Source organism: Rhinoderma darwinii, unplaced genomic scaffold (genome assembly GCF_050947455.1).
Source record: "Rhinoderma darwinii isolate aRhiDar2 unplaced genomic scaffold, aRhiDar2.hap1 Scaffold_568, whole genome shotgun sequence".
Lineage (NCBI taxonomy): Eukaryota > Metazoa > Chordata > Amphibia > Anura > Rhinodermatidae > Rhinoderma > Rhinoderma darwinii.
In genome coordinates, this window is record NW_027464120.1 from 106,938 (window position 1) to 129,278 (window position 22,341).

Consider the following 22,341-nt stretch of genomic DNA (forward strand, 5'->3'; position numbering starts at 1 on the left):
AAAAAAAAGACAGCCTGGCGGCCGGCTGTTGCAGTGTTGCCCTCTCAGGCAACACTGAGTGACTGACTGAGCCTCACCGTCTTATATAAAGTTCAGACGGAACTTTGCACGTGTCATAGTGGAGCCCTCAGGATTCCAGAGCCAGCTTTCTGACATCATAATGGGGCCTCAGAGATAAAAGCCTGGGCCCAGGCAGTGTTGGTCAGTGCTGCTCAGCAGGCAGCACTGGACTGGACTGGATTACAGCTGATACAAGGTGTGAAGGAACAAGGGGTGGCTGTGGGCATGCACTTGCTGCCGCTGCCAGTGTTTATCTGCATGGCAGCAGGGCATTTGGGCGTTGCCAGGAAGGCGTTTTTATGTAGATTCCTCCTCTTTCAGCACTGCATTGTGGTGCAAGCAAAAGAAGCAAATCCTGTCTGGCTTCCTCTCCGGCCTTTATTCACCTCCCGTGTAGCTGTGAGTGTGTGAGCCTGCAGGGCCCCATGGAATTGCCTAGAAGTAGGCTGAATCGCTGCAAGGGCTGAACAGCAGTATCGGGCAGGCTCGGGCAACGCGCGGCCCGTTCGGGTTATCGCTTCTCGGCCTTTTGGCTAAGATCAAGTGTAGTATCTGTTCTTATCAGTTTAATATCTGATACGTCCCCTATCTGGGGACCATATATTAAATGGATTTTTAGAACAGGGAGATGGAAATAGAGCTTGCTCTGTCCACTCCACGCATTGACCTGGTATTGCAGTATTTCCAGGACCGGTGCACCCTTTCCTTATGTGTTGACTAAAAGCAGATTCCAAAAGTGTTTTTTGTCTTTGCTATTGTTTCTGTCTTTCTGAAGGGATCTCCCCTTTTAATCCCATTATTTCAACACCTGTTGGACAATGCATGAGTGATAATGAGCTCATTGATTAAATGCAATTAATGAATAGATTGCCACCTCTTGTTGTGTGTCGTCTGTGTTTCTGTGTTTCCGGCATTTCACATTGGAACACCTCATTCACCTTCCTTGTCTTCTCTCCGCCCTCCCTTTTAGGTAAGTTAAAGAGCTGCACCTGAGCCAGCCACTGATTGATTGATTGATTGATTGATTGATTGATTGATTGATTGATTGATGCAGCACAACAGTCAAATAGTGGAGTGGAGTAGGGGAACAGCAAACAGCCAATAAAGCAGCCCGCCCGCTCGCCTGCCCGCCACAATGGACCTACCTGTGTACACTAGATGGATGTGATGGAATGTACTGTCGTCCCTACATTTCAAGAAGAAGTAAGAATTGCAGTTGCAACAAAGCCTTGCTTGCCTACAAAGAGAGCAGCAATTTGGATTTGTTACTATGTTACCTAGAAGAATAACAAACTGTGCAAGGATGGAGGTTGTAGGAGCAAGGAGAAGTTGTCTGTAAAGTTGGTGGATGCCTATTTTCCATTTTGCAGTCCCTTGTCTCCCTCTTGTGGCCTCCTGGAGGCAACTAACTGTGCAAAAAAAAGACAGCCTGGCGGCCGGCTGTTGCAGTGTTGCCCTCTCAGGCAACACTGAGTGACTGACTGAGCCTCACCGTCTTATATAAAGTTCAGACGGAACTTTGCACGTGTCATAGTGGAGCCCTCAGGATTCCAGAGCCAGCTTTCTGACATCATAATGGGGCCTCAGAGATAAAAGCCTGGGCCCAGGCAGTGTTGGTCAGTGCTGCTCAGCAGGCAGCACTGGACTGGACTGGATTACAGCTGATACAAGGTGTGAAGGAACAAGGGGTGGCTGTGGGCATGCACTTGCTGCCGCTGCCAGTGTTTATCTGCATGGCAGCAGGGCATTTGGGCGTTGCCAGGAAGGCGTTTTTATGTAGATTCCTCCTCTTTCAGCACTGCATTGTGGTGCAAGCAAAAGAAGCAAATCCTGTCTGGCTTCCTCTCCGGCCTTTATTCACCTCCCGTGTAGCTGTGAGTGTGTGAGCCTGCAGGGCCCCATGGAATTGCCTAGAAGTAGGCTGAATCGCTGCAAGGGCTGAACAGCAGTATCGGGCAGGCTCGGGCAACGCGCGGCCCGTTCGGGTTATCGCTTCTCGGCCTTTTGGCTAAGATCAAGTGTAGTATCTGTTCTTATCAGTTTAATATCTGATACGTCCCCTATCTGGGGACCATATATTAAATGGATTTTTAGAACAGGGAGATGGAAATAGAGCTTGCTCTGTCCACTCCACGCATTGACCTGGTATTGCAGTATTTCCAGGACCGGTGCACCCTTTCCTTATGTGTTGACTAAAAGCAGATTCCAAAAGTGTTTTTTGTCTTTGCTATTGTTTCTGTCTTTCTGAAGGGATCTCCCCTTTTAATCCCATTATTTCAACACCTGTTGGACAATGCATGAGTGATAATGAGCTCATTGATTAAATGCAATTAATGAATAGATTGCCACCTCTTGTTGTGTGTCGTCTGTGTTTCTGTGTTTCCGGCATTTCACATTGGAACACCTCATTCACCTTCCTTGTCTTCTCTCCGCCCTCCCTTTTAGGTAAGTTAAAGAGCTGCACCTGAGCCAGCCACTGATTGATTGATTGATTGATTGATTGATTGATTGATTGATTGATTGATGCAGCACAACAGTCAAATAGTGGAGTGGAGTAGGGGAACAGCAAACAGCCAATAAAGCAGCCCGCCCGCTCGCCTGCCCGCCACAATGGACCTACCTGTGTACACTAGATGGATGTGATGGAATGTACTGTCGTCCCTACATTTCAAGAAGAAGTAAGAATTGCAGTTGCAACAAAGCCTTGCTTGCCTACAAAGAGAGCAGCAATTTGGATTTGTTACTATGTTACCTAGAAGAATAACAAACTGTGCAAGGATGGAGGTTGTAGGAGCAAGGAGAAGTTGTCTGTAAAGTTGGTGGATGCCTATTTTCCATTTTGCAGTCCCTTGTCTCCCTCTTGTGGCCTCCTGGAGGCAACTAGCTGTGCAAAAAAAAGACAGCCTGGCGGCCGGCTGTTGCAGTGTTGCCCTCTCAGGCAACACTGAGTGACTGACTGAGCCTCACCGTCTTATATAAAGTTCAGACGGAACTTTGCACGTGTCATAGTGGAGCCCTCAGGATTCCAGAGCCAGCTTTCTGACATCATAATGGGGCCTCAGAGATAAAAGCCTGGGCCCAGGCAGTGTTGGTCAGTGCTGCTCAGCAGGCAGCACTGGACTGGACTGGATTACAGCTGATACAAGGTGTGAAGGAACAAGGGGTGGCTGTGGGCATGCACTTGCTGCCGCTGCCAGTGTTTATCTGCATGGCAGCAGGGCATTTGGGCGTTGCCAGGAAGGCGTTTTTATGTAGATTCCTCCTCTTTCAGCACTGCATTGTGGTGCAAGCAAAAGAAGCAAATCCTGTCTGGCTTCCTCTCCGGCCTTTATTCACCTCCCGTGTAGCTGTGAGTGTGTGAGCCTGCAGGGCCCCATGGAATTGCCTAGAAGTAGGCTGAATCGCTGCAAGGGCTGAACAGCAGTATCGGGCAGGCTCGGGCAACGCGCGGCCCGTTCGGGTTATCGCTTCTCGGCCTTTTGGCTAAGATCAAGTGTAGTATCTGTTCTTATCAGTTTAATATCTGATACGTCCCCTATCTGGGGACCATATATTAAATGGATTTTTAGAACAGGGAGATGGAAATAGAGCTTGCTCTGTCCACTCCACGCATTGACCTGGTATTGCAGTATTTCCAGGACCGGTGCACCCTTTCCTTATGTGTTGACTAAAAGCAGATTCCAAAAGTGTTTTTTGTCTTTGCTATTGTTTCTGTCTTTCTGAAGGGATCTCCCCTTTTAATCCCATTATTTCAACACCTGTTGGACAATGCATGAGTGATAATGAGCTCATTGATTAAATGCAATTAATGAATAGATTGCCACCTCTTGTTGTGTGTTGTCTGTGTTTCTGTGTTTCCGGCATTTCACATTGGAACACCTCATTCACCTTCCTTGTCTTCTCTCCGCCCTCCCTTTTAGGTAAGTTAAAGAGCTGCACCTGAGCCAGCCACTGATTGATTGATTGATTGATTGATTGATTGATTGATTGATTGATTGATTGATTGATTGATGCAGCACAACAGTCAAATAGTGGAGTGGAGTAGGGGAACAGCAAACAGCCAATAAAGCAGCCCGCCCGCTCGCCTGCCCGCCACAATGGACCTACCTGTGTACACTAGATGGATGTGATGGAATGTACTGTCGTCCCTACATTTCAAGAAGAAGTAAGAATTGCAGTTGCAACAAAGCCTTGCTTGCCTACAAAGAGAGCAGCAATTTGGATTTGTTACTATGTTACCTAGAAGAATAACAAACTGTGCAAGGATGGAGGTTGTAGGAGCAAGGAGAAGTTGTCTGTAAAGTTGGTGGATGCCTATTTTCCATTTTGCAGTCCCTTGTCTCCCTCTTGTGGCCTCCTGGAGGCAACTAGCTGTGCAAAAAAAAGACAGCCTGGCGGCCGGCTGTTGCAGTGTTGCCCTCTCAGGCAACACTGAGTGACTGACTGAGCCTCACCGTCTTATATAAAGTTCAGACGGAACTTTGCACGTGTCATAGTGGAGCCCTCAGGATTCCAGAGCCAGCTTTCTGACATCATAATGGGGCCTCAGAGATAAAAGCCTGGGCCCAGGCAGTGTTGGTCAGTGCTGCTCAGCAGGCAGCACTGGACTGGACTGGATTACAGCTGATACAAGGTGTGAAGGAACAAGGGGTGGCTGTGGGCATGCACTTGCTGCCGCTCCAGTGTTTATCTGCATGGCAGCAGGGCATTTGGGCGTTGCCAGGAAGGCGTTTTTATGTAGATTCCTCCTCTTTCAGCACTGCATTGTGGTGCAAGCAAAAGAAGCAAATCCTGTCTGGCTTCCTCTCCGGCCTTTATTCACCTCCCGTGTAGCTGTGAGTGTGTGAGCCTGCAGGGCCCCATGGAATTGCCTAGAAGTAGGCTGAATCGCTGCAAGGGCTGAACAGCAGTATCGGGCAGGCTCGGGCAACGCGCGGCCCGTTCGGGTTATCGCTTCTCGGCCTTTTGGCTAAGATCAAGTGTAGTATCTGTTCTTATCAGTTTAATATCTGATACGTCCCCTATCTGGGGACCATATATTAAATGGATTTTTAGAACAGGGAGATGGAAATAGAGCTTGCTCTGTCCACTCCACGCATTGACCTGGTATTGCAGTATTTCCAGGACCGGTGCACCCTTTCCTTATGTGTTGACTAAAAGCAGATTCCAAAAGTGTTTTTTGTCTTTGCTATTGTTTCTGTCTTTCTGAAGGGATCTCCCCTTTTAATCCCATTATTTCAACACCTGTTGGACAATGCATGAGTGATAATGAGCTCATTGATTAAATGCAATTAATGAATAGATTGCCACCTCTTGTTGTGTGTCGTCTGTGTTTCTGTGTTTCCGGCATTTCACATTGGAACACCTCATTCACCTTCCTTGTCTTCTCTCCGCCCTCCCTTTTAGGTAAGTTAAAGAGCTGCACCTGAGCCAGCCACTGATTGATTGATTGATTGATTGATTGATTGATTGATTGATTGATTGATTGATTGATTGATGCAGCACAACAGTCAAATAGTGGAGTGGAGTAGGGGAACAGCAAACAGCCAATAAAGCAGCCCGCCCGCTCGCCTGCCCGCCACAATGGACCTACCTGTGTACACTAGATGGATGTGATGGAATGTACTGTCGTCCCTACATTTCAAGAAGAAGTAAGAATTGCAGTTGCAACAAAGCCTTGCTTGCCTACAAAGAGAGCAGCAATTTGGATTTGTTACTATGTTACCTAGAAGAATAACAAACTGTGCAAGGATGGAGGTTGTAGGAGCAAGGAGAAGTTGTCTGTAAAGTTGGTGGATGCCTATTTTCCATTTTGCAGTCCCTTGTCTCCCTCTTGTGGCCTCCTGGAGGCAACTAGCTGTGCAAAAAAAAGACAGCCTGGCGGCCGGCTGTTGCAGTGTTGCCCTCTCAGGCAACACTGAGTGACTGACTGAGCCTCACCGTCTTATATAAAGTTCAGACGGAACTTTGCACGTGTCATAGTGGAGCCCTCAGGATTCCAGAGCCAGCTTTCTGACATCATAATGGGGCCTCAGAGATAAAAGCCTGGGCCCAGGCAGTGTTGGTCAGTGCTGCTCAGCAGGCAGCACTGGACTGGACTGGATTACAGCTGATACAAGGTGTGAAGGAACAAGGGGTGGCTGTGGGCATGCACTTGCTGCCGCTGCCAGTGTTTATCTGCATGGCAGCAGGGCATTTGGGCGTTGCCAGGAAGGCGTTTTTATGTAGATTCCTCCTCTTTCAGCACTGCATTGTGGTGCAAGCAAAAGAAGCAAATCCTGTCTGGCTTCCTCTCCGGCCTTTATTCACCTCCCGTGTAGCTGTGAGTGTGTGAGCCTGCAGGGCCCCATGGAATTGCCTAGAAGTAGGCTGAATCGCTGCAAGGGCTGAACAGCAGCATCGGGCAGGCTCGGGCAACGCGCGGCCCGTTCGGGTTATCGCTTCTCGGCCTTTTGGCTAAGATCAAGTGTAGTATCTGTTCTTATCAGTTTAATATCTGATACGTCCCCTATCTGGGGACCATATATTAAATGGATTTTTAGAACAGGGAGATGGAAATAGAGCTTGCTCTGTCCACTCCACGCATTGACCTGGTATTGCAGTATTTCCAGGACCGGTGCACCCTTTCCTTATGTGTTGACTAAAAGCAGATTCCAAAAGTGTTTTTTGTCTTTGCTATTGTTTCTGTCTTTCTGAAGGGATCTCCCCTTTTAATCCCATTATTTCAACACCTGTTGGACAATGCATGAGTGATAATGAGCTCATTGATTAAATGCAATTAATGAATAGATTGCCACCTCTTGTTGTGTGTCGTCTGTGTTTCTGTGTTTCCGGCATTTCACATTGGAACACCTCATTCACCTTCCTTGTCTTCTCTCCGCCCTCCCTTTTAGGTAAGTTAAAGAGCTGCACCTGAGCCAGCCACTGATTGATTGATTGATTGATTGATTGATTGATTGATTGATTGATTGATTGATTGATGCAGCACAACAGTCAAATAGTGGAGTGGAGTAGGGGAACAGCAAACAGCCAATAAAGCAGCCCGCCCGCTCGCCTGCCCGCCACAATGGACCTACCTGTGTACACTAGATGGATGTGATGGAATGTACTGTCGTCCCTACATTTCAAGAAGAAGTAAGAATTGCAGTTGCAACAAAGCCTTGCTTGCCTACAAAGAGAGCAGCAATTTGGATTTGTTACTATGTTACCTAGAAGAATAACAAACTGTGCAAGGATGGAGGTTGTAGGAGCAAGGAGAAGTTGTCTGTAAAGTTGGTGGATGCCTATTTTCCATTTTGCAGTCCCTTGTCTCCCTCTTGTGGCCTCCTGGAGGCAACTAGCTGTGCAAAAAAAAGACAGCCTGGCGGCCGGCTGTTGCAGTGTTGCCCTCTCAGGCAACACTGAGTGACTGACTGAGCCTCACCGTCTTATATAAAGTTCAGACGGAACTTTGCACGTGTCATAGTGGAGCCCTCAGGATTCCAGAGCCAGCTTTCTGACATCATAATGGGGCCTCAGAGATAAAAGCCTGGGCCCAGGCAGTGTTGGTCAGTGCTGCTCAGCAGGCAGCACTGGACTGGACTGGATTACAGCTGATACAAGGTGTGAAGGAACAAGGGGTGGCTGTGGGCATGCACTTGCTGCCGCTGCCAGTGTTTATCTGCATGGCAGCAGGGCATTTGGGCGTTGCCAGGAAGGCGTTTTTATGTAGATTCCTCCTCTTTCAGCACTGCATTGTGGTGCAAGCAAAAGAAGCAAATCCTGTCTGGCTTCCTCTCCGGCCTTTATTCACCTCCCGTGTAGCTGTGAGTGTGTGAGCCTGCAGGGCCCCATGGAATTGCCTAGAAGTAGGCTGAATCGCTGCAAGGGCTGAACAGCAGTATCGGGCAGGCTCGGGCAACGCGCGGCCCGTTCGGGTTATCGCTTCTCGGCCTTTTGGCTAAGATCAAGTGTAGTATCTGTTCTTATCAGTTTAATATCTGATACGTCGCCTATCTGGGGACCATATATTAAATGGATTTTTAGAACAGGGAGATGGAAATAGAGCTTGCTCTGTCCACTCCACGCATTGACCTGGTATTGCAGTATTTCCAGGACCGGTGCACCCTTTCCTTATGTGTTGACTAAAAGCAGATTCCAAAAGTGTTTTTTGTCTTTGCTATTGTTTCTGTCTTTCTGAAGGGATCTCCCCTTTTAATCCCATTATTTCAACACCTGTTGGACAATGCATGAGTGATAATGAGCTCATTGATTAAATGCAATTAATGAATAGATTGCCACCTCTTGTTGTGTGTCGTCTGTGTTTCTGTGTTTCCGGCATTTCACATTGGAACACCTCATTCACCTTCCTTGTCTTCTCTCCGCCCTCCCTTTTAGGTAAGTTAAAGAGCTGCACCTGAGCCAGCCACTGATTGATTGATTGATTGATTGATTGATTGATGCAGCACAACAGTCAAATAGTGGAGTGGAGTAGGGGAACAGCAAACAGCCAATAAAGCAGCCCGCCCGCTCGCCTGCCCGCCACAATGGACCTACCTGTGTACACTAGATGGATGTGATGGAATGTACTGTCGTCCCTACATTTCAAGAAGAAGTAAGAATTGCAGTTGCAACAAAGCCTTGCTTGCCTACAAAGAGAGCAGCAATTTGGATTTGTTACTATGTTACCTAGAAGAATAACAAACTGTGCAAGGATGGAGGTTGTAGGAGCAAGGAGAAGTTGTCTGTAAAGTTGGTGGATGCCTATTTTCCATTTTGCAGTCCCTTGTCTCCCTCTTGTGGCCTCCTGGAGGCAACTAGCTGTGCAAAAAAAAGACAGCCTGGCGGCCGGCTGTTGCAGTGTTGCCCTCTCAGGCAACACTGAGTGACTGACTGAGCCTCACCGGCTTATATAAAGTTCAGACGGAACTTTGCACGTGTCATAGTGGAGCCCTCAGGATTCCAGAGCCAGCTTTCTGACATCATAATGGGGCCTCAGAGATAAAAGCCTGGGCCCAGGCAGTGTTGGTCAGTGCTGCTCAGCAGGCAGCACTGGACTGGACTGGATTACAGCTGATACAAGGTGTGAAGGAACAAGGGGTGGCTGTGGGCATGCACTTGCTGCCGCTGCCAGTGTTTATCTGCATGGCAGCAGGGCATTTGGGCGTTGCCAGGAAGGCGTTTTTATGTAGATTCCTCCTCTTTCAGCACTGCATTGTGGTGCAAGCAAAAGAAGCAAATCCTGTCTGGCTTCCTCTCCGGCCTTTATTCACCTCCCGTGTAGCTGTGAGTGTGTGAGCCTGCAGGGCCCCATGGAATTGCCTAGAAGTAGGCTGAATCGCTGCAAGGGCTGAACAGCAGTATCGGGCAGGCTCGGGCAACGCGCGGCCCGTTCGGGTTATCGCTTCTCGGCCTTTTGGCTAAGATCAAGTGTAGTATCTGTTCTTATCAGTTTAATATCTGATACGTCCCCTATCTGGGGACCATATATTAAATGGATTTTTAGAACAGGGAGATGGAAATAGAGCTTGCTCTGTCCACTCCACGCATTGACCTGGTATTGCAGTATTTCCAGGACCGGTGCACCCTTTCCTTATGTGTTGACTAAAAGCAGATTCCAAAAGTGTTTTTTGTCTTTGCTATTGTTTCTGTCTTTCTGAAGGGATCTCCCCTTTTAATCCCATTATTTCAACACCTGTTGGACAATGCATGAGTGATAATGAGCTCATTGATTAAATGCAATTAATGAATAGATTGCCACCTCTTGTTGTGTGTCGTCTGTGTTTCTGTGTTTCCGGCATTTCACATTGGAACACCTCATTCACCTTCCTTGTCTTCTCTCCGCCCTCCCTTTTAGGTAAGTTAAAGAGCTGCACCTGAGCCAGCCACTGATTGATTGATTGATTGATTGATTGATTGATTGATTGATTGATTGATTGATTGATTGATTGATGCAGCACAACAGTCAAATAGTGGAGTGGAGTAGGGGAACAGCAAACAGCCAATAAAGCAGCCCGCCCGCTCGCCTGCCCGCCACAATGGACCTACCTGTGTACACTAGATGGATGTGATGGAATGTACTGTCGTCCCTACATTTCAAGAAGAAGTAAGAATTGCAGTTGCAACAAAGCCTTGCTTGCCTACAAAGAGAGCAGCAATTTGGATTTGTTACTATGTTACCTAGAAGAATAACAAACTGTGCAAGGATGGAGGTTGTAGGAGCAAGGAGAAGTTGTCTGTAAAGTTGGTGGATGCCTATTTTCCATTTTGCAGTCCCTTGTCTCCCTCTTGTGGCCTCCTGGAGGCAACTAGCTGTGCAAAAAAAAGACAGCCTGGCGGCCGGCTGTTGCAGTGTTGCCCTCTCAGGCAACACTGAGTGACTGACTGAGCCTCACCGTCTTATATAAAGTTCAGACGGAACTTTGCACGTGTCATAGTGGAGCCCTCAGGATTCCAGAGCCAGCTTTCTGACATCATAATGGGGCCTCAGAGATAAAAGCCTGGGCCCAGGCAGTGTTGGTCAGTGCTGCTCAGCAGGCAGCACTGGACTGGACTGGATTACAGCTGATACAAGGTGTGAAGGAACAAGGGGTGGCTGTGGGCATGCACTTGCTGCCGCTGCCAGTGTTTATCTGCATGGCAGCAGGGCATTTGGGCGTTGCCAGGAAGGCGTTTTTATGTAGATTCCTCCTCTTTCAGCACTGCATTGTGGTGCAAGCAAAAGAAGCAAATCCTGTCTGGCTTCCTCTCCGGCCTTTATTCACCTCCCGTGTAGCTGTGAGTGTGTGAGCCTGCAGGGCCCCATGGAATTGCCTAGAAGTAGGCTGAATCGCTGCAAGGGCTGAACAGCAGTATCGGGCAGGCTCGGGCAACGCGCGGCCCGTTCGGGTTATCGCTTCTCGGCCTTTTGGCTAAGATCAAGTGTAGTATCTGTTCTTATCAGTTTAATATCTGATACGTCCCCTATCTGGGGACCATATATTAAATGGATTTTTAGAACAGGGAGATGGAAATAGAGCTTGCTCTGTCCACTCCACGCATTGACCTGGTATTGCAGTATTTCCAGGACCGGTGCACCCTTTCCTTATGTGTTGACTAAAAGCAGATTCCAAAAGTGTTTTTTGTCTTTGCTATTGTTTCTGTCTTTCTGAAGGGATCTCCCCTTTTAATCCCATTATTTCAACACCTGTTGGACAATGCATGAGTGATAATGAGCTCATTGATTAAATGCAATTAATGAATAGATTGCCACCTCTTGTTGTGTGTCGTCTGTGTTTCTGTGTTTCCGGCATTTCACATTGGAACACCTCATTCACCTTCCTTGTCTTCTCTCCGCCCTCCCTTTTAGGTAAGTTAAAGAGCTGCACCTGAGCCAGCCACTGATTGATTGATTGATTGATTGATTGATTGATTGATTGATTGATTGATTGATTGATTGATGCAGCACAACAGTCAAATAGTGGAGTGGAGTAGGGGAACAGCAAACAGCCAATAAAGCAGCCCGCCCGCTCGCCTGCCCGCCACAATGGACCTACCTGTGTACACTAGATGGATGTGATGGAATGTACTGTCGTCCCTACATTTCAAGAAGAAGTAAGAATTGCAGTTGCAACAAAGCCTTGCTTGCCTACAAAGAGAGCAGCAATTTGGATTTGTTACTATGTTACCTAGAAGAATAACAAACTGTGCAAGGATGGAGGTTGTAGGAGCAAGGAGAAGTTGTCTGTAAAGTTGGTGGATGCCTATTTTCCATTTTGCAGTCCCTTGTCTCCCTCTTGTGGCCTCCTGGAGGCAACTAGCTGTGCAAAAAAAAGACAGCCTGGCGGCCGGCTGTTGCAGTGTTGCCCTCTCAGGCAACACTGAGTGACTGACTGAGCCTCACCGTCTTATATAAAGTTCAGACGGAACTTTGCACGTGTCATAGTGGAGCCCTCAGGATTCCAGAGCCAGCTTTCTGACATCATAATGGGGCCTCAGAGATAAAAGCCTGGGCCCAGGCAGTGTTGGTCAGTGCTGCTCAGCAGGCAGCACTGGACTGGACTGGATTACAGCTGATACAAGGTGTGAAGGAACAAGGGGTGGCTGTGGGCATGCACTTGCTGCCGCTGCCAGTGTTTATCTGCATGGCAGCAGGGCATTTGGGCGTTGCCAGGAAGGCGTTTTTATGTAGATTCCTCCTCTTTCAGCACTGCATTGTGGTGCAAGCAAAAGAAGCAAATCCTGTCTGGCTTCCTCTCCGGCCTTTATTCACCTCCCGTGTAGCTGTGAGTGTGTGAGCCTGCAGGGCCCCATGGAATTGCCTAGAAGTAGGCTGAATCGCTGCAAGGGCTGAACAGCAGTATCGGGCAGGCTCGGGCAACGCGCGGCCCGTTCGGGTTATCGCTTCTCGGCCTTTTGGCTAAGATCAAGTGTAGTATCTGTTCTTATCAGTTTAATATCTGATACGTCGCCTATCTGGGGACCATATATTAAATGGATTTTTAGAACAGGGAGATGGAAATAGAGCTTGCTCTGTCCACTCCACGCATTGACCTGGTATTGCAGTATTTCCAGGACCGGTGCACCCTTTCCTTATGTGTTGACTAAAAGCAGATTCCAAAAGTGTTTTTTGTCTTTGCTATTGTTTCTGTCTTTCTGAAGGGATCTCCCCTTTTAATCCCATTATTTCAACACCTGTTGGACAATGCATGAGTGATAATGAGCTCATTGATTAAATGCAATTAATGAATAGATTGCCACCTCTTGTTGTGTGTCGTCTGTGTTTCTGTGTTTCCGGCATTTCACATTGGAACACCTCATTCACCTTCCTTGTCTTCTCTCCGCCCTCCCTTTTAGGTAAGTTAAAGAGCTGCACCTGAGCCAGCCACTGATTGATTGATTGATTGATTGATTGATTGATTGATTGATTGATGCAGCACAACAGTCAAATAGTGGAGTGGAGTAGGGGAACAGCAAACAGCCAATAAAGCAGCCCGCCCGCTCGCCTGCCCGCCACAATGGACCTACCTGTGTACACTAGATGGATGTGATGGAATGTACTGTCGTCCCTACATTTCAAGAAGAAGTAAGAATTGCAGTTGCAACAAAGCCTTGCTTGCCTACAAAGAGAGCAGCAATTTGGATTTGTTACTATGTTACCTAGAAGAATAACAAACTGTGCAAGGATGGAGGTTGTAGGAGCAAGGAGAAGTTGTCTGTAAAGTTGGTGGATGCCTATTTTCCATTTTGCAGTCCCTTGTCTCCCTCTTGTGGCCTCCTGGAGGCAACTAGCTGTGCAAAAAAAAGACAGCCTGGCGGCCGGCTGTTGCAGTGTTGCCCTCTCAGGCAACACTGAGTGACTGACTGAGCCTCACCGTCTTATATAAAGTTCAGACGGAACTTTGCACGTGTCATAGTGGAGCCCTCAGGATTCCAGAGCCAGCTTTCTGACATCATAATGGGGCCTCAGAGATAAAAGCCTGGGCCCAGGCAGTGTTGGTCAGTGCTGCTCAGCAGGCAGCACTGGACTGGACTGGATTACAGCTGATACAAGGTGTGAAGGAACAAGGGGTGGCTGTGGGCATGCACTTGCTGCCGCTGCCAGTGTTTATCTGCATGGCAGCAGGGCATTTGGGCGTTGCCAGGAAGGCGTTTTTATGTAGATTCCTCCTCTTTCAGCACTGCATTGTGGTGCAAGCAAAAGAAGCAAATCCTGTCTGGCTTCCTCTCCGGCCTTTATTCACCTCCCGTGTAGCTGTGAGTGTGTGAGCCTGCAGGGCCCCATGGAATTGCCTAGAAGTAGGCTGAATCGCTGCAAGGGCTGAACAGCAGTATCGGGCAGGCTCGGGCAACGCGCGGCCCGTTCGGGTTATCGCTTCTCGGCCTTTTGGCTAAGATCAAGTGTAGTATCTGTTCTTATCAGTTTAATATCTGATACGTCCCCTATCTGGGGACCATATATTAAATGGATTTTTAGAACAGGGAGATGGAAATAGAGCTTGCTCTGTCCACTCCACGCATTGACCTGGTATTGCAGTATTTCCAGGACCGGTGCACCCTTTCCTTATGTGTTGACTAAAAGCAGATTCCAAAAGTGTTTTTTGTCTTTGCTATTGTTTCTGTCTTTCTGAAGGGATCTCCCCTTTTAATCCCATTATTTCAACACCTGTTGGACAATGCATGAGTGATAATGAGCTCATTGATTAAATGCAATTAATGAATAGATTGCCACCTCTTGTTGTGTGTCGTCTGTGTTTCTGTGTTTCCGGCATTTCACATTGGAACACCTCATTCACCTTCCTTGTCTTCTCTCCGCCCTCCCTTTTAGGTAAGTTAAAGAGCTGCACCTGAGCCAGCCACTGATTGATTGATTGATTGATTGATTGATTGATTGATTGATTGATTGATTGATTGATGCAGCACAACAGTCAAATAGTGGAGTGGAGTAGGGGAACAGCAAACAGCCAATAAAGCAGCCCGCCCGCTCGCCTGCCCGCCACAATGGACCTACCTGTGTACACTAGATGGATGTGATGGAATGTACTGTCGTCCCTACATTTCAAGAAGAAGTAAGAATTGCAGTTGCAACAAAGCCTTGCTTGCCTACAAAGAGAGCAGCAATTTGGATTTGTTACTATGTTACCTAGAAGAATAACAAACTGTGCAAGGATGGAGGTTGTAGGAGCAAGGAGAAGTTGTCTGTAAAGTTGGTGGATGCCTATTTTCCATTTTGCAGTCCCTTGTCTCCCTCTTGTGGCCTCCTGGAGGCAACTAGCTGTGCAAAAAAAAGACAGCCTGGCGGCCGGCTGTTGCAGTGTTGCCCTCTCAGGCAACACTGAGTGACTGACTGAGCCTCACCGTCTTATATAAAGTTCAGACGGAACTTTGCACGTGTCATAGTGGAGCCCTCAGGATTCCAGAGCCAGCTTTCTGACATCATAATGGGGCCTCAGAGATAAAAGCCTGGGCCCAGGCAGTGTTGGTCAGTGCTGCTCAGCAGGCAGCACTGGACTGGACTGGATTACAGCTGATACAAGGTGTGAAGGAACAAGGGGTGGCTGTGGGCATGCACTTGCTGCCGCTGCCAGTGTTTATCTGCATGGCAGCAGGGCATTTGGGCGTTGCCAGGAAGGCGTTTTTATGTAGATTCCTCCTCTTTCAGCACTGCATTGTGGTGCAAGCAAAAGAAGCAAATCCTGTCTGGCTTCCTCTCCGGCCTTTATTCACCTCCCGTGTAGCTGTGAGTGTGTGAGCCTGCAGGGCCCCATGGAATTGCCTAGAAGTAGGCTGAATCGCTGCAAGGGCTGAACAGCAGTATCGGGCAGGCTCGGGCAACGCGCGGCCCGTTCGGGTTATCGCTTCTCGGCCTTTTGGCTAAGATCAAGTGTAGTATCTGTTCTTATCAGTTTAATATCTGATACGTCCCCTATCTGGGGACCATATATTAAATGGATTTTTAGAACAGGGAGATGGAAATAGAGCTTGCTCTGTCCACTCCACGCATTGACCTGGTATTGCAGTATTTCCAGGACCGGTGCACCCTTTCCTTATGTGTTGACTAAAAGCAGATTCCAAAAGTGTTTTTTGTCTTTGCTATTGTTTCTGTCTTTCTGAAGGGATCTCCCCTTTTAATCCCATTATTTCAACACCTGTTGGACAATGCATGAGTGATAATGAGCTCATTGATTAAATGCAATTAATGAATAGATTGCCACCTCTTGTTGTGTGTCGTCTGTGTTTCTGTGTTTCCGGCATTTCACATTGGAACACCTCATTCACCTTCCTTGTCTTCTCTCCGCCCTCCCTTTTAGGTAAGTTAAAGAGCTGCACCTGAGCCAGCCACTGATTGATTGATTGATTGATTGATTGATTGATTGATTGATTGATTGATTGATTGATTGATTGATTGATTGATGCAGCACAACAGTCAAATAGTGGAGTGGAGTAGGGGAACAGCAAACAGCCAATAAAGCAGCCCGCCCGCTCGCCTGCCCGCCACAATGGACCTACCTGTGTACACTAGATGGATGTGATGGAATGTACTGTCGTCCCTACATTTCAAGAAGAAGTAAGAATTGCAGTTGCAACAAAGCCTTGCTTGCCTACAAAGAGAGCAGCAATTTGGATTTGTTACTATGTTACCTAGAAGAATAACAAACTGTGCAAGGATGGAGGTTGTAGGAGCAAGGAGAAGTTGTCTGTAAAGTTGGTGGATGCCTATTTTCCATTTTGCAGTCCCTTGTCTCCCTCTTGTGGCCTCCTGGAGGCAACTAGCTGTGCAAAAAAAAGACAGCCTGGCGGCCGGCTGTTGCAGTGTTGCCCTCTCAGGCAACACTGAGTGACTGACTGAGCCTCACCGTCTTATATAAAGTTCAGACGGAACTTTGCACGTGTCATAGTGGAGCCCTCAGGATTCCAGAGCCAGCTTTCTGACATCATAATGGGGCCTCAGAGATAAAAGCCTGGGCCCAGGCAGTGTTGGTCAGTGCTGCTCAGCAGGCAGCACTGGACTGGACTGGATTACAGCTGATACAAGGTGTGAAGGAACAAGGGGTGGCTGTGGGCATGCACTTGCTGCCGCTGCCAGTGTTTATCTGCATGGCAGCAGGGCATTTGGGCGTTGCCAGGAAGGCGTTTTTATGTAGATTCCTCCTCTTTCAGCACTGCATTGTGGTGCAAGCAAAAGAAGCAAATCCTGTCTGGCTTCCTCTCCGGCCTTTATTCACCTCCCGTGTAGCTGTGAGTGTGTGAGCCTGCAGGGCCCCATGGAATTGCCTAGAAGTAGGCTGAATCGCTGCAAGGGCTGAACAGCAGTATCGGGCAGGCTCGGGCAACGCGCGGCCCGTTCGGGTTATCGCTTCTCGGCCTTTTGGCTAAGATCAAGTGTAGTATCTGTTCTTATCAGTTTAATATCTGATACGTCCCCTATCTGGGGACCATATATTAAATGGATTTTTAGAACAGGGAGATGGAAATAGAGCTTGCTCTGTCCACTCCACGCATTGACCTGGTATTGCAGTATTTCCAGGACCGGTGCACCCTTTCCTTATGTGTTGACTAAAAGCAGATTCCAAAAGTGTTTTTTGTCTTTGCTATTGTTTCTGTCTTTCTGAAGGGATCTCCCCTTTTAATCCCATTATTTCAACACCTGTTGGACAATGCATGAGTGATAATGAGCTCATTGATTAAATGCAATTAATGAATAGATTGCCACCTCTTGTTGTGTGTCGTCTGTGTTTCTGTGTTTCCGGCATTTCACATTGGAACACCTCATTCACCTTCCTTGTCTTCTCTCCGCCCTCCCTTTTAGGTAAGTTAAAGAGCTGCACCTGAGCCAGCCACTGATTGATTGATTGATTGATTGATTGATTGATTGATTGATTGATTGATGCAGCACAACAGTCAAATAGTGGAGTGGAGTAGGGGAACAGCAAACAGCCAATAAAGCAGCCCGCCCGCTCGCCTGCCCGCCACAATGGACCTACCTGTGTACACTAGATGGATGTGATGGAATGTACTGTCGTCCCTACATTTCAAGAAGAAGTAAGAATTGCAGTTGCAACAAAGCCTTGCTTGCCTACAAAGAGAGCAGCAATTTGGATTTGTTACTATGTTACCTAGAAGAATAACAAACTGTGCAAGGATGGAGGTTGTAGGAGCAAGGAGAAGTTGTCTGTAAAGTTGGTGGATGCCTATTTTCCATTTTGCAGTCCCTTGTCTCCCTCTTGTGGCCTCCTGGAGGCAACTAGCTGTGCAAAAAAAAGACAGCCTGGCGGCCGGCTGTTGCAGTGTTGCCCTCTCAGGCAACACTGAGTGACTGACTGAGCCTCACCGGCTTATATAAAGTTCAGACGGAACTTTGCACGTGTCATAGTGGAGCCCTCAGGATTCCAGAGCCAGCTTTCTGACATCATAATGGGGCCTCAGAGATAAAAGCCTGGGCCCAGGCAGTGTTGGTCAGTGCTGCTCAGCAGGCAGCACTGGACTGGACTGGATTACAGCTGATACAAGGTGTGAAGGAACAAGGGGTGGCTGTGGGCATGCACTTGCTGCCGCTGCCAGTGTTTATCTGCATGGCAGCAGGGCATTTGGGCGTTGCCAGGAAGGCGTTTTTATGTAGATTCCTCCTCTTTCAGCACTGCATTGTGGTGCAAGCAAAAGAAGCAAATCCTGTCTGGCTTCCTCTCCGGCCTTTATTCACCTCCCGTGTAGCTGTGAGTGTGTGAGCCTGCAGGGCCCCATGGAATTGCCTAGAAGTAGGCTGAATCGCTGCAAGGGCTGAACAGCAGTATCGGGCAGGCTCGGGCAACGCGCGGCCCGTTCGGGTTATCGCTTCTCGGCCTTTTGGCTAAGATCAAGTGTAGTATCTGTTCTTATCAGTTTAATATCTGATACGTCCCCTATCTGGGGACCATATATTAAATGGATTTTTAGAACAGGGAGATGGAAATAGAGCTTGCTCTGTCCACTCCACGCATTGACCTGGTATTGCAGTATTTCCAGGACCGGTGCACCCTTTCCTTATGTGTTGACTAAAAGCAGATTCCAAAAGTGTTTTTTGTCTTTGCTATTGTTTCTGTCTTTCTGAAGGGATCTCCCCTTTTAATCCCATTATTTCAACACCTGTTGGACAATGCATGAGTGATAATGAGCTCATTGATTAAATGCAATTAATGAATAGATTGCCACCTCTTGTTGTGTGTCGTCTGTGTTTCTGTGTTTCCGGCATTTCACATTGGAACACCTCATTCACCTTCCTTGTCTTCTCTCCGCCCTCCCTTTTAGGTAAGTTAAAGAGCTGCACCTGAGCCAGCCACTGATTGATTGATTGATTGATTGATTGATTGATTGATTGATTGATTGATTGATTGATTGATTGATTGATGCAGCACAACAGTCAAATAGTGGAGTGGAGTAGGGGAACAGCAAACAGCCAATAAAGCAGCCCGCCCGCTCGCCTGCCCGCCACAATGGACCTACCTGTGTACACTAGATGGATGTGATGGAATGTACTGTCGTCCCTACATTTCAAGAAGAAGTAAGAATTGCAGTTGCAACAAAGCCTTGCTTGCCTACAAAGAGAGCAGCAATTTGGATTTGTTACTATGTTACCTAGAAGAATAACAAACTGTGCAAGGATGGAGGTTGTAGGAGCAAGGAGAAGTTGTCTGTAAAGTTGGTGGATGCCTATTTTCCATTTTGCAGTCCCTTGTCTCCCTCTTGTGGCCTCCTGGAGGCAACTAGCTGTGCAAAAAAAAGACAGCCTGGCGGCCGGCTGTTGCAGTGTTGCCCTCTCAGGCAACACTGAGTGACTGACTGAGCCTCACCGTCTTATATAAAGTTCAGACGGAACTTTGCACGTGTCATAGTGGAGCCCTCAGGATTCCAGAGCCAGCTTTCTGACATCATAATGGGGCCTCAGAGATAAAAGCCTGGGCCCAGGCAGTGTTGGTCAGTGCTGCTCAGCAGGCAGCACTGGACTGGACTGGATTACAGCTGATACAAGGTGTGAAGGAACAAGGGGTGGCTGTGGGCATGCACTTGCTGCCGCTGCCAGTGTTTATCTGCATGGCAGCAGGGCATTTGGGCGTTGCCAGGAAGGCGTTTTTATGTAGATTCCTCCTCTTTCAGCACTGCATTGTGGTGCAAGCAAAAGAAGCAAATCCTGTCTGGCTTCCTCTCCGGCCTTTATTCACCTCCCGTGTAGCTGTGAGTGTGTGAGCCTGCAGGGCCCCATGGAATTGCCTAGAAGTAGGCTGAATCGCTGCAAGGGCTGAACAGCAGTATCGGGCAGGCTCGGGCAACGCGCGGCCCGTTCGGGTTATCGCTTCTCGGCCTTTTGGCTAAGATCAAGTGTAGTATCTGTTCTTATCAGTTTAATATCTGATACGTCGCCTATCTGGGGACCATATATTAAATGGATTTTTAGAACAGGGAGATGGAAATAGAGCTTGCTCTGTCCACTCCACGCATTGACCTGGTATTGCAGTATTTCCAGGACCGGTGCACCCTTTCCTTATGTGTTGACTAAAAGCAGATTCCAAAAGTGTTTTTTGTCTTTGCTATTGTTTCTGTCTTTCTGAAGGGATCTCCCCTTTTAATCCCATTATTTCAACACCTGTTGGACAATGCATGAGTGATAATGAGCTCATTGATTAAATGCAATTAATGAATAGATTGCCACCTCTTGTTGTGTGTCGTCTGTGTTTCTGTGTTTCCGGCATTTCACATTGGAACACCTCATTCACCTTCCTTGTCTTCTCTCCGCCCTCCCTTTTAGGTAAGTTAAAGAGCTGCACCTGAGCCAGCCACTGATTGATTGATTGATTGATTGATTGATTGATTGATTGATTGATTGATTGATTGATTGATGCAGCACAACAGTCAAATAGTGGAGTGGAGTAGGGGAACAGCAAACAGCCAATAAAGCAGCCCGCCCGCTCGCCTGCCCGCCACAATGGACCTACCTGTGTACACTAGATGGATGTGATGGAATGTACTGTCGTCCCTACATTTCAAGAAGAAGTAAGAATTGCAGTTGCAACAAAGCCTTGCTTGCCTACAAAGAGAGCAGCAATTTGGATTTGTTACTATGTTACCTAGAAGAATAACAAACTGTGCAAGGATGGAGGTTGTAGGAGCAAGGAGAAGTTGTCTGTAAAGTTGGTGGATGCCTATTTTCCATTTTGCAGTCCCTTGTCTCCCTCTTGTGGCCTCCTGGAGGCAACTAGCTGTGCAAAAAAAAGACAGCCTGGCGGCCGGCTGTTGCAGTGTTGCCCTCTCAGGCAACACTGAGTGACTGACTGAGCCTCACCGGCTTATATAAAGTTCAGACGGAACTTTGCACGTGTCATAGTGGAGCCCTCAGGATTCCAGAGCCAGCTTTCTGACATCATAATGGGGCCTCAGAGATAAAAGCCTGGGCCCAGGCAGTGTTGGTCAGTGCTGCTCAGCAGGCAGCACTGGACTGGACTGGATTACAGCTGATACAAGGTGTGAAGGAACAAGGGGTGGCTGTGGGCATGCACTTGCTGCCGCTGCCAGTGTTTATCTGCATGGCAGCAGGGCATTTGGGCGTTGCCAGGAAGGCGTTTTTATGTAGATTCCTCCTCTTTCAGCACTGCATTGTGGTGCAAGCAAAAGAAGCAAATCCTGTCTGGCTTCCTCTCCGGCCTTTATTCACCTCCCGTGTAGCTGTGAGTGTGTGAGCCTGCAGGGCCCCATGGAATTGCCTAGAAGTAGGCTGAATCGCTGCAAGGGCTGAACAGCAGTATCGGGCAGGCTCGGGCAACGCGCGGCCCGTTCGGGTTATCGCTTCTCGGCCTTTTGGCTAAGATCAAGTGTAGTATCTGTTCTTATCAGTTTAATATCTGATACGTCCCCTATCTGGGGACCATATATTAAATGGATTTTTAGAACAGGGAGATGGAAATAGAGCTTGCTCTGTCCACTCCACGCATTGACCTGGTATTGCAGTATTTCCAGGACCGGTGCACCCTTTCCTTATGTGTTGACTAAAAGCAGATTCCAAAAGTGTTTTTTGTCTTTGCTATTGTTTCTGTCTTTCTGAAGGGATCTCCCCTTTTAATCCCATTATTTCAACACCTGTTGGACAATGCATGAGTGATAATGAGCTCATTGATTAAATGCAATTAATGAATAGATTGCCACCTCTTGTTGTGTGTCGTCTGTGTTTCTGTGTTTCCGGCATTTCACATTGGAACACCTCATTCACCTTCCTTGTCTTCTCTCCGCCCTCCCTTTTAGGTAAGTTAAAGAGCTGCACCTGAGCCAGCCACTGATTGATTGATTGATTGATTGATTGATTGATTGATTGATTGATTGATGCAGCACAACAGTCAAATAGTGGAGTGGAGTAGGGGAACAGCAAACAGCCAATAAAGCAGCCCGCCCGCTCGCCTGCCCGCCACAATGGACCTACCTGTGTACACTAGATGGATGTGATGGAATGTACTGTCGTCCCTACATTTCAAGAAGAAGTAAGAATTGCAGTTGCAACAAAGCCTTGCTTGCCTACAAAGAGAGCAGCAATTTGGATTTGTTACTATGTTACCTAGAAGAATAACAAACTGTGCAAGGATGGAGGTTGTAGGAGCAAGGAGAAGTTGTCTGTAAAGTTGGTGGATGCCTATTTTCCATTTTGCAGTCCCTTGTCTCCCTCTTGTGGCCTCCTGGAGGCAACTAGCTGTGCAAAAAAAAGACAGCCTGGCGGCCGGCTGTTGCAGTGTTGCCCTCTCAGGCAACACTGAGTGACTGACTGAGCCTCACCGTCTTATATAAAGTTCAGACGGAACTTTGCACGTG

General features: G+C 47.8%; 15 non-coding genes across 15 annotated transcripts; all 15 read left to right on the forward strand.

Moving 5' to 3' along the window:
• The first annotated feature begins 573 nt into the window (after window positions 1–573).
• LOC142723892 (U2 spliceosomal RNA) lies at window positions 574–764 on the forward strand. The gene has a single exon (XR_012875748.1). It is a non-coding gene; the product is annotated as a U2 spliceosomal RNA (small nuclear RNA).
• Window positions 765–2,048: 1,284 nt separating this feature from the next.
• Window positions 2,049–2,239, forward strand: LOC142723894 (U2 spliceosomal RNA). Its single transcript, XR_012875749.1, has one exon. It is a non-coding gene; the product is annotated as a U2 spliceosomal RNA (small nuclear RNA).
• A 1,284-nt stretch (window positions 2,240–3,523) lies between these two features.
• LOC142723895 (U2 spliceosomal RNA) lies at window positions 3,524–3,714 on the forward strand. Its single transcript, XR_012875750.1, has one exon. It is a non-coding gene; the product is annotated as a U2 spliceosomal RNA (small nuclear RNA).
• Window positions 3,715–5,009: 1,295 nt separating this feature from the next.
• LOC142723896 (U2 spliceosomal RNA) lies at window positions 5,010–5,200 on the forward strand. Its single transcript, XR_012875751.1, has one exon. It is a non-coding gene; the product is annotated as a U2 spliceosomal RNA (small nuclear RNA).
• Window positions 5,201–6,496: 1,296 nt separating this feature from the next.
• Window positions 6,497–6,687, forward strand: LOC142723897 (U2 spliceosomal RNA). Its single transcript, XR_012875752.1, has one exon. It is a non-coding gene; the product is annotated as a U2 spliceosomal RNA (small nuclear RNA).
• A 1,292-nt stretch (window positions 6,688–7,979) lies between these two features.
• On the forward strand, window positions 7,980–8,170 carry LOC142724027 (U2 spliceosomal RNA). The gene has a single exon (XR_012875880.1). It is a non-coding gene; the product is annotated as a U2 spliceosomal RNA (small nuclear RNA).
• A 1,268-nt stretch (window positions 8,171–9,438) lies between these two features.
• LOC142723898 (U2 spliceosomal RNA) lies at window positions 9,439–9,629 on the forward strand. The gene has a single exon (XR_012875754.1). It is a non-coding gene; the product is annotated as a U2 spliceosomal RNA (small nuclear RNA).
• A 1,300-nt stretch (window positions 9,630–10,929) lies between these two features.
• Window positions 10,930–11,120, forward strand: LOC142723899 (U2 spliceosomal RNA). The gene has a single exon (XR_012875755.1). It is a non-coding gene; the product is annotated as a U2 spliceosomal RNA (small nuclear RNA).
• Window positions 11,121–12,416: 1,296 nt separating this feature from the next.
• Window positions 12,417–12,607, forward strand: LOC142724028 (U2 spliceosomal RNA). The gene has a single exon (XR_012875881.1). It is a non-coding gene; the product is annotated as a U2 spliceosomal RNA (small nuclear RNA).
• A 1,280-nt stretch (window positions 12,608–13,887) lies between these two features.
• LOC142723901 (U2 spliceosomal RNA) lies at window positions 13,888–14,078 on the forward strand. The gene has a single exon (XR_012875757.1). It is a non-coding gene; the product is annotated as a U2 spliceosomal RNA (small nuclear RNA).
• Window positions 14,079–15,370: 1,292 nt separating this feature from the next.
• On the forward strand, window positions 15,371–15,561 carry LOC142723902 (U2 spliceosomal RNA). Its single transcript, XR_012875758.1, has one exon. It is a non-coding gene; the product is annotated as a U2 spliceosomal RNA (small nuclear RNA).
• A 1,308-nt stretch (window positions 15,562–16,869) lies between these two features.
• Window positions 16,870–17,060, forward strand: LOC142723903 (U2 spliceosomal RNA). Its single transcript, XR_012875759.1, has one exon. It is a non-coding gene; the product is annotated as a U2 spliceosomal RNA (small nuclear RNA).
• A 1,284-nt stretch (window positions 17,061–18,344) lies between these two features.
• Window positions 18,345–18,535, forward strand: LOC142723905 (U2 spliceosomal RNA). The gene has a single exon (XR_012875760.1). It is a non-coding gene; the product is annotated as a U2 spliceosomal RNA (small nuclear RNA).
• A 1,304-nt stretch (window positions 18,536–19,839) lies between these two features.
• On the forward strand, window positions 19,840–20,030 carry LOC142724029 (U2 spliceosomal RNA). Its single transcript, XR_012875882.1, has one exon. It is a non-coding gene; the product is annotated as a U2 spliceosomal RNA (small nuclear RNA).
• Window positions 20,031–21,326: 1,296 nt separating this feature from the next.
• On the forward strand, window positions 21,327–21,517 carry LOC142723906 (U2 spliceosomal RNA). Its single transcript, XR_012875761.1, has one exon. It is a non-coding gene; the product is annotated as a U2 spliceosomal RNA (small nuclear RNA).
• The last annotated feature ends 824 nt before the right edge of the window (window positions 21,518–22,341 follow it).